The sequence below is a fragment of the Stegodyphus dumicola genome, chromosome 8 (assembly GCF_044657685.1).
Source record: "Stegodyphus dumicola isolate Sdum_Otavi_A_Nest chromosome 8, ASM4465768v1".
Lineage (NCBI taxonomy): Eukaryota > Metazoa > Arthropoda > Arachnida > Araneae > Eresidae > Stegodyphus > Stegodyphus dumicola.
The window spans coordinates 150,846,739-150,860,228 of record NC_140775.1 but is presented as its reverse complement, the minus strand read 5'-3'; the positions used below and the strand labels follow the sequence as shown (position 1 = coordinate 150,860,228).

Genomic DNA, 13,490 nt, shown 5'->3' with positions numbered 1-13,490 from the left:
GGGAAAGCCAATGTGGTGCGCAATGCCGAGGTTGTGCGCGATGCCGAGTTTGTGCAATTCTGGGATGTTTTTTTAAGTGAAAATAGATCGATGTGCACATGGGCGAAGCCAATGTGGCGCGCAATGCCGAGGTTGTGCGCGATGCCGAGTTTGTGCAATTCTGGGATTTTTTTTAAAGTGAAAATAGATCGATGTGCACATGGGCAAAGCCAATGTGGTGCGCGATGCCGAGTTTGTGCAATTCTGGGATGTTTTTTTACGTGAAAATAGATCGATGTGTACATGGGAAAAGCCAATGTAGCCAATGTTTCAAATTGTGGCCAATAAATATTATCACCCTATATTATATTTAAAGGAATTAAACGATTAAAAATCTTCATAAATGTATGTATGTTTTCCGCATTTTGATAAAACAACGGTACCTAAATAATTCAAATTTAGAATAATGTCATCCTCCTGCGAATATGGGCATCTGGAAGATCCTGCGAATATGGGCCGATAATATTTGTTGGCCACAATTGAAACATTGGCTACATTGGCTTTTCCCATGTACACATCGATCTATTTTCACTTAAAAAAAATCCCAGAATTGCACAAACTAGGCATCGCGCACAACCTCGGCATTGCGCACCACATTGGCTTCGCCCATGTGCACATCGATCTATTTTCACTTAAAAAATCCCAGAATTGCACAAACTCGGCATCGCGCACAACCTCGGCATTGCGCACCACATTGGCTTTGCCCATGTGCACATCGATCTATTTTCACTTAAAAAAACATCCCAAGATTGCACAAACTCGGCATCGCGCACAACTTCGGCATTGCGCACCACATTGGCTTATACCTGAGGCCGGAAGCCTGGTCTGTAGTGCTCTGCCCATGTGCATATCGATCTATTTTCACTTAAGAAAACATCCCAGAATTGCACAAACTCGGCATTGCGCACCACATTGGCTTTGTCCATGTGCACATCGATTTATTTTCACTTAAAAAAACATCTCAGAATTCCACAAACTCGGCATCGCGCACAACCTCGGCATTGCGCACCACATTGGCTTTGCCCATGTTCACATCGATCTATTTTCACTTAAAAAATATCCCAGAATTGCACAACCTCGGCATTGCGCACCATTTTCACTTAAAAAAAATCCCAGAATTGCACAAACTCGCATATCGCACCACATTTTCTTTGCCCATGTGCACATATCTATTTTCACTTAAAAAACATCCCAGAATTGCACAAACTCTACATCGCGCACAACGTCGGCATTGCGCACTGCATTGGCTTTGCCCATGTACATATCGATCTATTTTCATTAAAAAAACATCAGAGAATTGCACAACGTTAGCTTTTCAAATCTTCTAGGATTGAGCCAAAAAGAAATACAAAATATTAAAATAAGCAACTTTAAAACGAACCATACAAGAAAAAATTTTTCACTTACCCTTTTCAAGAAAAATGTAAAGTCATTTTGAGGGGTTTTATATGTGAATTTATTTCAGGGGGAAACCGTTTTGGATCCCCCCTCATCTTTAAATAAATTTACAAACGTTTATACGCCGTTTCCGTAATATATGCAGAAAAAAGGCTAAAACCCACAGGAGGGAAAAACACTGGATTAAAAAAAGAAACCACATAAGAACATTCAAACCGCAACAGAATTAACAAGTAAAAAAAAAAAAATAATAATAATAATAATAATTAAAAAAAATAATAATGAAAGCTTTTACATTTTACATTACGCCCAAAGGGGCATTTTTTTAACGTTTTGTGTGTTACATTTCTTTATCATATAATGTTCTTTACACTTAAACCATAAAATTCAGTTCAACAGCAATATCGCAAAATAATTTTAAAATGAGCATATCTTTAGAATTTCCGATACACAGTTTTGCGCTCTGCACGTAAAAAAAAAATTCCAAGTTTGGGCTTCCAGATGCCCATATTAGGTTGGAAACGTATGTTATTCAAAATTTGATGGCTCTAGGTACCGTTGTTTTATCACAATGCGAGAAACATTTAACACAGCTTCAAAACATCGGGTTAGCCATGTTGGCACGTTTATTGCCCATTGAAAAACAATCGCCAAGCAGTGGGCTAAACCGCATTTTAACCGAAAATGCATAAAAACATTGCAGTATGAATAAAATCAGTTCATTCTTTCCAAGCAACAACCAATTCGTAAATTAACCAATTTCTTTGTTGCCAAACCAGGAAACAAAACCTTTTGACACTTCAGGTTAATAGGTATACGTATGACGTCATGATTTAAATTCATTGTAATATAACAACTTTTTTTCAATATCAATAAAATAATTAATGTGACAATGACATATACCGTATCAATTATCTTAACCTGAAACAAGAAAGTTGTCAACAGCAAATGCTTATTTAAAATGCTGATATTAACAAAAAAATTTCGACATACAATGCGTGCGAGACTGTTGCCACTCGGAAATAATGAGTGTGAAAATTAGCGTTTTCAGAGTTTTTAATTAATATCTCGGTTGATTAAAGTCGTACGAAGATGAAAATGGTTGAAATGGCTTCCTGTGAACTTTTGGAATCCTGGGGTACCGCTTTTGAAACTCAGCTCCCCGCTGTTCCGGAGAAGATGATGTCACAAAATTACAGACGCGTAATGTTATGAATAGTATAGATTTAGAATTAGTGTCATTAAATAAAGCAAAAGGAAATACAATCCATGTGTCGTGTGATTTATTTAGTGAATCAGCCGCAGTGAAACATTTTACTTTTGTGCCATAAAGTTTAGTTAAATTTTTACATGCATGAATTACAGTTTATGCACAACTTCGCAGAACAACAAAACGGAATGAAAAAGGCGAAAAAATTGCTAGTTAACGACAGCATATTTTTCAGCAATTCATCATAGATGAGCTACTCCATTCATAAATTGTTCATAGGTTCTATTACTATTTACTTTTTGTGCAGTTTTTTCCCTCCGTGCTTTGCACACATATGCATTTAATATTTGAAATATCTTTTTATAAAAGAAAAAAGAAGAGAAAGAGGAAGATGATGGAGATTAATTGAATCAGGGATAGCAAAAAACCACTCATCGTTATCAAAGTAATTTTAGAAAAGAAAGAGGAACGACTTTTTTACGAATTGAACAAAAATACAGAGATAGTTATTATCTTTTCAAACTCAGCTGAATCTAGGTACTTAAGATTCCAACAACGTAATCTAAAAATATTTCCACTCCTTCCCCAATAGCATTTTTTCTTCCTACCAAGTGGATGACTCGTGCTCGTACACGACAGTACCGGCTCATCTTTAAACTCGTAATTTTTGGCAATAATTTTATTTTTAAATATATTTTTCATAAAATAAATGAATTATTTTTCGCCATTAGTTACAATCCCCCATTGCATTAACTGCACAGTTTTGATGAAAAGCACCTCGGGAAACCGATTTGAAGGTTTTTTACCCCTCTTTCCTCACAACCCAACCTCTCGAGAAAATTTTCGGCTCGCCTGTATTTTAAGTGCTCCCATGCCGCACAGGCATTATACACACAAATATTCATACTTTCTCCGGGATTTAACAATCGCAGACTTAACAATAAGGCACGCAACACTGCTAACCAATGTGACAGACTGGAGCGGTCGGATCAGGCAACAGCTACGCAAATGGCCATTTCTAATCTTTAAAACGCGAGGAAGGACAATAATGTGTTATGGAATCCAAAACTTTTGTTTTCATCTGTTCCGTATTGTAAACAACGTGATTATATTACCCATCCTTCAGCAAATATCACGTTGTCTCCAAAGATCTTGGCAGACAAATTTTCATTCAGATTGATTTTTTTTTTTTTTTTTTTTTTTTTTTTTTTTTTGAGCGGAATCTACTTTTGTTCCTATTTTTGATTTTATAAATTTTTCTTTATTTTATTTTCCTGAATCGGCTGTGCAACCCCTGCGAAGTGCAGGCGGAACCCTTACAGCCCCGCAAAGTACAGACTGGGAACCCCTGGTCAAACCCAGTAAGAAAGGCTTTCCATCTATCGGCAAGACAGCTGATGCAAGCCAAAACTCTCCTACTTCTATTCGTAAAATTCTACCCCTTATGATCAAACTGCTCGCTACTCAAAATCTACATAATTTTTGGCATGAATGAGCTTCATGGCGAAAAGAGGCTGAAAAGAAGGTATTAACTTAAGTAGCATTTCGTTAGTGAAACACAAATGTCACACCATGAGAATTAAATCGTTTGCATCATTAGATACGTAATAAAAAGTCTTAATTAAAGAACTAAGGAACCGGGCTCAATAATTCTTTAAGCATCTTGATCATTAATTTCTGCCCACATTTTGCTATGGGGCAGAAGAGGAGATAAATGTTTGTGTTATTCGCTTGATATTAGAAAATGTTGTTACTTCATTCCAAGTAGTTTTAGCGTTTTACAAATTAAATACATTTAAAAAGTGGTTTAATTGCTTTTTAAGTAAGATTTCTAAACCAGCGTCAAGAGACTGAAAATGCTTTGGATTTCTTTGGACTTTCAATTATTATTATCATATCCTTAAATAAAGCCTGCAATGCACAAATAATAATTGCAATGCATAAATATTTACAATATTTTCTCCAAATTTTTCATTTTGATCAGTTAACGCACACTCGATGGCTATTTGTGTAAGGGTAGGCACACCTTTGTTGAACACTTTAAAGAAAACTGGCTCATATTCATGATGAAACATTCAGCCCGTAATACTTTAAGCTAAATTATTTTAGCTTCTTTATATGTAAGCTGATCCTTTCTTTCTTAACCTATAGGTCTACCGAATTATTCTAATCAGCTCATTGTATTTTGTGAAATATAACAATCTAGTAATAAATTCTTCTTCTTTAAGTTTACTTCATCTACATGGATTTCGTAGATGTTCTGAGGGCTTTGAATTGGATCCTTCTTAAGCCCACTGCGGGCCCTTTCACAATTAACGGTAGAAAAGAGATTAGGGGTTATATCTAAGTCATCGCAGATCAACTGAGTTCAAAGATTGAAGCAAAAGATTTCCATCAGCAGAGTTGGCATATTTCTTAGCATCTGTTCCTGACGGGGATATTTCTTTCATTTAGAATTAAAGGCAATAACTAAATTTTTCCAAATATTTATTTCGCAATATTTAATGTCCTTAACCCCTTTTATTAACTCCAATATATTCGTGACCTTAAAACCCCAATATATTCGTGACCTTAAACCCCAATATATTCGTGACCTTAAAACCCCAATATATTCGTGACCTTATACCCCAATATATTCGTGACCTTAAAAGGGCCATTTATAATTCCAGTTTTGGAATAATTATGAGCTCAAAGCATTCCTCTTTGCCCTCGAAAACGTGAATACGTCTGCCATTTCCAGATTTTCAGCTGCTATTCAGTGCACCAGCGGCTGAGCGGTAAAGTCGATGAACACAGGTAGTTTCGACCTGCGTTCGATTCGAGGCGAACGGGCTGGCTGCGCGGGCGTTTTCGTGGTTTTCCCCTCATGTGTAACGTGTATACTAGCCAGTTTCCCTTAGAAGATAATCCACGAATGCATCTCTCCTCTTAGGCAGATAGTACTCGTGTGCTCTGTCATAATTAAATAAACCAAAGCAAACTGATGCAGGTCGTCTCGGAATCCGATGTCTACTTGCTACAATTATGTTTCATCAATCTTCTGAATTTATTTGAAATAAAGTTAATTTTCATCCAAGTTGCACTTTTACTGTCAAATTTGTTAAAATAATAATGTCGGGAATAATGTTGCAAGAAAACACTGGAATTAGGTTTGTGCGATAAAACACTTCGCCAGAACAAATGTCTCATCCTCATAGCAAGCCCATTGCTTGAACATGCCTTTTCTTAGAGCTGCTAAACCATCAATAGTTCAAACCGTCCTATTGCTCATCTTCTTGAAATTTCTCCAAATCTTCTAAATTTATCCACTTCATGTTCATTTTTCTACAACACCAACTAAACTTATCAGGTGCATTTGTATGACAAGGGACTGGATGGCCTTCATCAAATCCCTGCCCAGAATGATGCTCATAAGGATCACATTATTTTTACTAATAATTATTTTAATTTGTTAGCCTTTTCTATCACTCCTTGTTTCCCTTGTATTTTCTCACCAGAACGAGTTAGGGTGAATGAGAGTAGCGAAAATGTTAGTCAGAGGGTATTCTTGTTATTGTCTTCATACCTTGTCATTTTTACCAGCTGTTTGAATTTTGAGGCTTGGCTTCGCATTCTTGCCAGCGAAGTGTAATATCATGCCGGTGTAGGTTTTCGAGTCAACCTGTGCCTTGTAGTATTCATCTTCTAGTTCCAGCAATAATTCGCTATACAAACTTTCAAGTAGATGTAGTAGCAGTGTTCGTTAGCCAAGAAGACTAGATCGTACATACTAATCATACAAATCACATTTTTTTTTTTTTTTTTTCTGGATAATTTAATTTGTCGAAAAGTTTCTTCACATCAGATGTTACACACATTTTGTAAACAGCATCAAATTTGAAAGAAATATCTTTAAAATGTAATTCGGTTTCTTTACTCCGCAACTTTTCATTTTTTGCTGAAGCAATTTGTTGCCGAAATTGTATTTTTGATAACAACTTGGAGTAAATAATGTGCATCACTGTTTTACCTCGCTCTCAGGGAATTTTCCTACGATATTCATGTTGAAGCACTCTTAACAAATTTCGCTTGTTTTCATATTATTCATTGCTTTTAATCATACAACGATTTTAGATAATCTCTTTATTGTTATTTGTCTATATTATTTATTATTGTCAATATTATTTTATTATTGTTATTTGTTTATTTATTGTTATTGACACTTGCTAGATCTTTGATGCCTATATTTTCCAGCTGCCACAAGTATGCTTGAGTCATTTTGTAAGGTATTTCTCCCGCCTTTCTGGCATGCCTTCATGGTGTAGCGGTCAGCATGCTCGACGCGTATTCTAATGTCCGTGGTTCGAGTTCCGGCGAGGGCATTGCTTCGAAATAACTTATTGTCTCTACATATCTACCGAAAAGTCTAAACAGCTTTGTCCCATAAACTGTTTTAATGTCCTCAGACTAAATACTATTATGATCACCACATGAATAATATTATGACATTCATTGAATTCATTGAATTCAGAATTCTTAGCATGCCTTCGTGGTGTAATGGTCCGCACGCTCGACGCGTATTCGAGAGATCCGTGGTTTAAGTCCCGGCGAAGGCATTGCTCATTTTTTATTCATTTTCTGCTTCGAAATAACCTAATGTTTCCACAATATATGATTGTGGGCCATTTATAATATAAGTTTTACTAACAGTTAACTTTATATAAATTCCTTATATGCTTTAGCTCATTGTGTTGCTCTCTGAGACCAGAGATTGATGCAAATTTTACGGCAGGTGGTCTAGATTAAAACTAAGATGTAATCTTAACCGGTAATCAGTAGAAATATGCTCATTTGCACTGCCGCCTTCCTGAAAAGAGAAATCGTTCGCAGAACAGAAGGTTAGCCGATTGCAGTACGTGTTAAAAAATTAGCTGGTTTTTGTCTGACTCAATTGGTATTTTAACTTTCAGGTTTCGTTGTGTAATCACGTCGCAATTGTAACTTCGCAACAAGTCGCTGTGATTGATAGTCGATGAGAAATCGCATTATTCATTTTGTTACTACTTTTAGTTAGCTGTATTAACCACAATTAGCAGCTAAAAAAGCTTTGAGTCAAATTTTACTTTAAATTGTATCTTGCGTATTCATTTGTCAGAGGCAGATAACTAGCCAACTATTAGAGATAACTTCTCAAGGTTAGAAAGTTCGGCAATAATCAGCGTTTAATATATTTGACAACAAGTGATTTTTAATATGTTTGATAGCAGCTTATAGTCATTAAATATTTTGAAGCAAGAAACGTGAACATTTGCTATGCCGGGATTCGAATTACGTACCTTCCGACTACGAGCCAAGCATGCTTTCTTATTACATCACGTAGGCACACAGTAAGTACAAAAAATATACCTACATTAACCCCCCCTTAAAGACCGAATGAGGAAGAAAAGCCCCAGTCATCAAATCCTGATGGTGACGAATTATCGTCCACCACCTCTTAGCTCGGATTCCACTTGTAGGGCGATTTGTAAATTTTTGCTGCAGGATAGGTGAAACAATCAACGATGTCCTTGTTGGGATTCGAACTCTGGTCCTCTCAGTGCTAATCGGACGTGCTTCTAGTTACTTTTTGAAGGTATGCAAAGTGGAGAGAGAAAATACCCTACATTCTCCTTCACTTAAAAGACGACTGGGGAGGTGGGGATCCAGTCGCCAGATGCCAGCTGCGACGAATTATCGTCTACCACATTTTAGTTCGGGCGCCACTGCATTGAATCATTGGGTTTATCACAGCAGAAAACATTAAAATGAGCCATGCCTTCGCCAAGATTCGAAATGTGAACCTTCCGACTGTTAGCCGGATGTACTTCCAATTGAATCCCGAAGGCACACAATTAAAGAAAGAAAAAGAACCTTTAAAAGCAAGTTTGACTACAAGCAGTACTTAATTCTGCATATTTTTCCTTGATCTACTATGAGATTGCTACACTCGAAAATGCCATCAATATCTGAAGTAACTTTATGAGCATAATGAACTTATTAATTATTTTTATTCTTCTAACTAGGTGACACTGTAATGAACACAACGAGCTTGTTAATTAATTCTAACTAGGTGACGTTGTAATGTTACCTCTCCATTTTTTTCCTAGACCAGGTTTATTTATTGCATTCTTTTTTATATAAGACCTTTGATATCTAGAATCTAATAATATCCTAGCTAATTTAAATCTTTTATTGCAATGAATTTTAACTATTAAAATCTGTAAGATTTTCAAGAGACTCAAGCTTTTCACTCATTTCCTTTTATTTTGAAGTTTTTTTTTCTTCTTTGGAATTGTCTACAGCACAGAGCCCATTTGATTTGAGTACAGTACTTTTTGATGACATGTCACATCTTAAGCAAAGAAAGCAGTCTTCTTTCTTTTTCAATGTTTCCTTCATTTCGAATCAAAATCTTTTACTTTGTAACAATCTATAAAAGCATGCGCCCGTATCTCGTATGAAAACAAGTTTTTTCTCCCCCCCGAAAAAAAAGAATAAGTAATTACGGCGGAGGACAACTTCTACTAATTTATATGTGATGCCATTCTGTTATTTTCATGAAAACTAAGTGGATTCTTAAATTCATCTAAAATGACTGATGATTCTCTACTGATTCCTTGCGAGTAAAGTAAAGAAAGTTATACAATTAAAGTTCTGCCGTAAACTAATCTCTACGATTAAATTCTCAACTCACATCTTCCGATAATTAGTAATTGAAAGGAGCACAGCTTTTAGCCCACCTTGACAAACCTATGTTTGGCCATAAAGCTCATAAGGGCCTACCCAGTACTCACATTTACCTGTATCAGTTTTAGCATTGCTCAATAACGAATTGCTCATAAAACGAAAATCTTAAAATCAAAAACAAGAACACGGTTAACAGACAGACATTTGGAGAAAAATTTACGAATTGCAACAACGCAGAGATTAAACCTGATATCGAAGCTTTAATTAAGCAAAAACAATGCCAAATTTCACATTAAAACTAAAGTAACTACCACCTCCAGCCAGTAATGTAAGGGTTTTTTTTTTTTTTTTTTTTCCTATTGTAAATGCATTTTGTAACATAGTTCCTTACAATCATCTTTATACTTTTTTTTCATAGTTAAAAAAAGTTTTAAAACATTCTAATTCGTTTTCCATTTGACTTTTAGGAACCAATGTATATATAAGCAAATCTGTAACACTATCTCTTCGCTTAGAATCAACTGTAGTCTTGCAAAGCAAACTTTCCTTTTTTAAATAAATTTTCTGACTACACTATTTTTTGACACATATGTGGCCCGCGGATCTTTGTGAATTTACTGATGTGGCTCTCGGGCGTGAAAGACTGAAGACCCCTGCTTTAAACAGTCAGTGAGAATAGTCAGACTCAGTTAGTGAGAATTTAAGAAACGCTATCTGAAAGAGATTCCAAATAAACAAATTCTTCGGAAGAATAATAACTTTAACTTTGATTTTGTGAATCGCATTTTTACCTTGATTCCAAAACTATAATAAGTAAGAAGAAGACTTGCTGTAATATATATTAATATTTAGTTCTGGTTATTTAAAAAATTCGAAATTGGGAACTGAAAATCATTTTTGGTTCGATAATTAGATGAAGATGCCTGTATTATTCAAATGATTAAGCTACCAAGGAAAATTTTCGCCTTCCGTCATGCATACTTTCGTGGTGTAACTGGTAACATGGCTGGGTGGCGTTCGGATGATCAGCAACCCGAATCCTGGAGAAGGTACCGCTTTGAAAATTTAATTAGCTCGATAGATCTTTCCTTTCCATTTGATAATTTCATTATTTATTCTGCTGACGAATTCGTCACCGTTAAGAATGTTTCCATTTAGGAATTTAATAATTTTAACCTTTCAGTTTTACCTATTAATATTTAGTTTCCGTCAAGCTAAATAATAGTTTAAATTCTTTGTAACATTTGGTAACTAATTTAAATTATACTGTACAAGAATCCTCCCTTTAGTATTTGCGGCTTTTCATTTGTAGGTATAAATCTTGCGAAATAAATGCTTTTGTTTCGATTTTGTAAATCTTGTGAGGCAAATGCTTTTGTTTCGATTTAAAAGCAAACGCATTTTGATTAAAAACGACCTAACGTCAACATGTAAATATTTTTTTGACTAAGGAAATATCAATAAATTATGAGAAGTTCTGTATCAACTCAAATGCGAATCGAAATGAAATGGATATATTATGGACTCAGTGTAATCGCCAGCCACATCGCCTCAATGAATGCTAAATCTCCCTCAAAAGCAAAAGGTTTTTTTACCTTACTTCTGAAGGTGACACGAAAAAAAATATCTGATAGAAATTTTATGAGATACGTGTTCTATCTGGCAATACTTTTCCCGAAATTTTGCAGTTCCATTTTCTTGGAATATCTGTTATAGTCTTAAAAGTATGTTTATTTATTTATATTTTAATTAAGTGCTACGAACGTAGCAGGTATCTTAAACACAATATTTAATCTTCCGAATCTAGTCAAAAAATTAGTTTAAGATTATCAAATGTTCATCTTTACCTGTCGCATCGGTGGTTCAGTGGTAGAATGCTCGCCTGCCACGCGGGCGGCCCGGGTTCGATTCCCGGCCGATGCATATCTTTTTATGTTATTATTTCTTTTTAAAACAATACGAAAAAGAGTAAAAGTTACAGTAGCTTTCAACAGAAATAAATTGAGAGCAAATTTTGAACTCTCTTAGCCACACAGTAAAATGCTGTAAAGCTCCGTGAGTAGCTTCTACAAAATTAAACTCTGTATTCTGAACCTTAATATTTAATTTTAAAATAAAATTAATTTGTTAAAAAATTAAGCAAAAATAAAATAATGTTTGAAGCTCAATCCAGATTTGTTAAATCATAAAAATTAAATGAGAAATGTTAAAAATATAGCAAACTCCTTGCCAGGCGACGCGCAAACTAATTCTATAGCAACGTGCATAATAGACGCCGTTAAAAACATCTTTCACGAATTACACTTATGGTGTTAATTTTTATGAAAAAATACAAATGTCTTTTTAAAACGCGTACAATTTTAAAAATGTACTACAAAGTTGCTGTTAAAACTAAGTAAAATTAGAGCCTATCCCACTAAAATCTAGCCCACCAGGCACCAGACCTCCCCCCCCCCCCAAAAAAAAAAGTGAAATACCCATGAAGAAATAAGACAAAATTTGTCTTTCCATCCGCCCCTTCTTTTTTTCTCCTCATTTGAACGACCGGTTAAATGCCATAGCAAAACGCAAAATTTAACTTTTGTAACATAGAATATGAGAATGTTTGCCCTTTTAAAAGATTTATCACTATAAAAACACATAGCATAAGCATGTACAATTTTATACTACTTTAAGTGTCAAACTGCTAGAGCCGTAAAGATGAAATGACGATTTATCGTCGTTCTAATTCAAATAAAGATTTTTTAAAACTTGTTTATTAACAGTTAAGTTAAACTAATACCGTAACAGAAGACAATCCGCTACTTGCAGCAAAAACGTTCCTAGGCCACTAGCTGCCCGCGTACTTTCCTAAGATTGCCGCTTCCAAATTTAAAAAAAAAAAAAAAAAAAAAAAAAAAAATCTTAATGATTAATAAAATTTTTATTTCGTACTCATTAAGTACTTATATATGACAAATTGTAAAAAAAAAGTACTTACAAATAACAGGTACTTATAATGAATTTAAAATATTTAGGTGTGGTATCGCGAGAGTCCGGCAGCCCGCATACTTTTACGCACTACATCCCCGCTGGGAACGGCCCTGGCTTGCAGGAAATATAGAGCGAACATTCGAATCAGATTAAAAGCTCTTTCCCAAACATGGAAAACTTCTTCAGACCTGTAGCCACCTGCGAGCTTTTACCTGAAACTTCTAGAGATATTTCCTGGCAAAAAGGACCGAAAATACGAAATAAAGCTCGAAGTGTAGTGCGAAAATATGCTGTTCAGCTAGGGACATGGTGGAGGATAGAAAATAATGAAATGTGCTTGGAATTCTCTATCCAATTATTGCAGTTTATCAGTCGCTAAGACAGACTAACGCAGTTGCTATAATATAATACTATAATCATTGGTCACAAGGAATATTAAACTAATTGAAGTAAATGCAAATATTGCAAATAATGACTAAAAAAAATCAGTTCAATTCCCTAAGCCAAAATAATACGATAACTGGGTTAATTAATATAAAACCCTAAAATGAAACAAAAATAGGGAAAACATTTCATAAAAATACAAAACATAACCAAACTATACCTTGTAAGACATTGCATTCTGTAAAATATTGTTTGCATAGCAAAAGAAATTTAGTGATAATACCACTGTGCGTTAAATATGCATAAGTAATAATAATAAATACAATTAATAATAAAATAATGTGCCCTACTGATTTTTATATCCCAGTATGATATTTTGGGGTTCTAAACAGTAAATTTATTGTTATTAGAAGGCATTTTTATTAAAAAATTTGCAATATTCATGTAGAGACATTAGGTAATTTGGAGCAGGAAAGATGAAAAATGACCAACCGCCTTCGTCAACAATCGAACCGCGGACCTCTGGAATACGCGCGCAGCGTGCAGACCACCACACCACGAAGGCATGCCAAGAAGGCGGGAGAAATACCTTGTATGCTCCCCCTTTTAAAGGGCAACTGGAGTTTTCAGGGAACCAATCACCAAATCCTGGGTGGGGAAAATCATCATCCAACACCCTTTTAGTTCAGGCGCAAGTGTAGAGCTCATTAGTTATTTTGGAAGCACGAGAGATGAAAAATATGCAACGGCTTCGCCGGGAATCGAACCACGGACCCCTGGA

The 13,490-nt window shown here is 35.2% G+C and overlaps 1 non-coding gene across 1 annotated transcript; it reads left to right on the top strand.

The window, feature by feature from the left end:
* The first annotated feature begins 11,204 nt into the window (after positions 1 to 11,204).
* On the top strand, positions 11,205 to 11,275 carry TRNAG-GCC (transfer RNA glycine (anticodon GCC)). Its single transcript has one exon. It is a non-coding gene; the product is annotated as a tRNA-Gly (tRNA).
* The last annotated feature ends 2,215 nt before the right edge of the window (positions 11,276 to 13,490 follow it).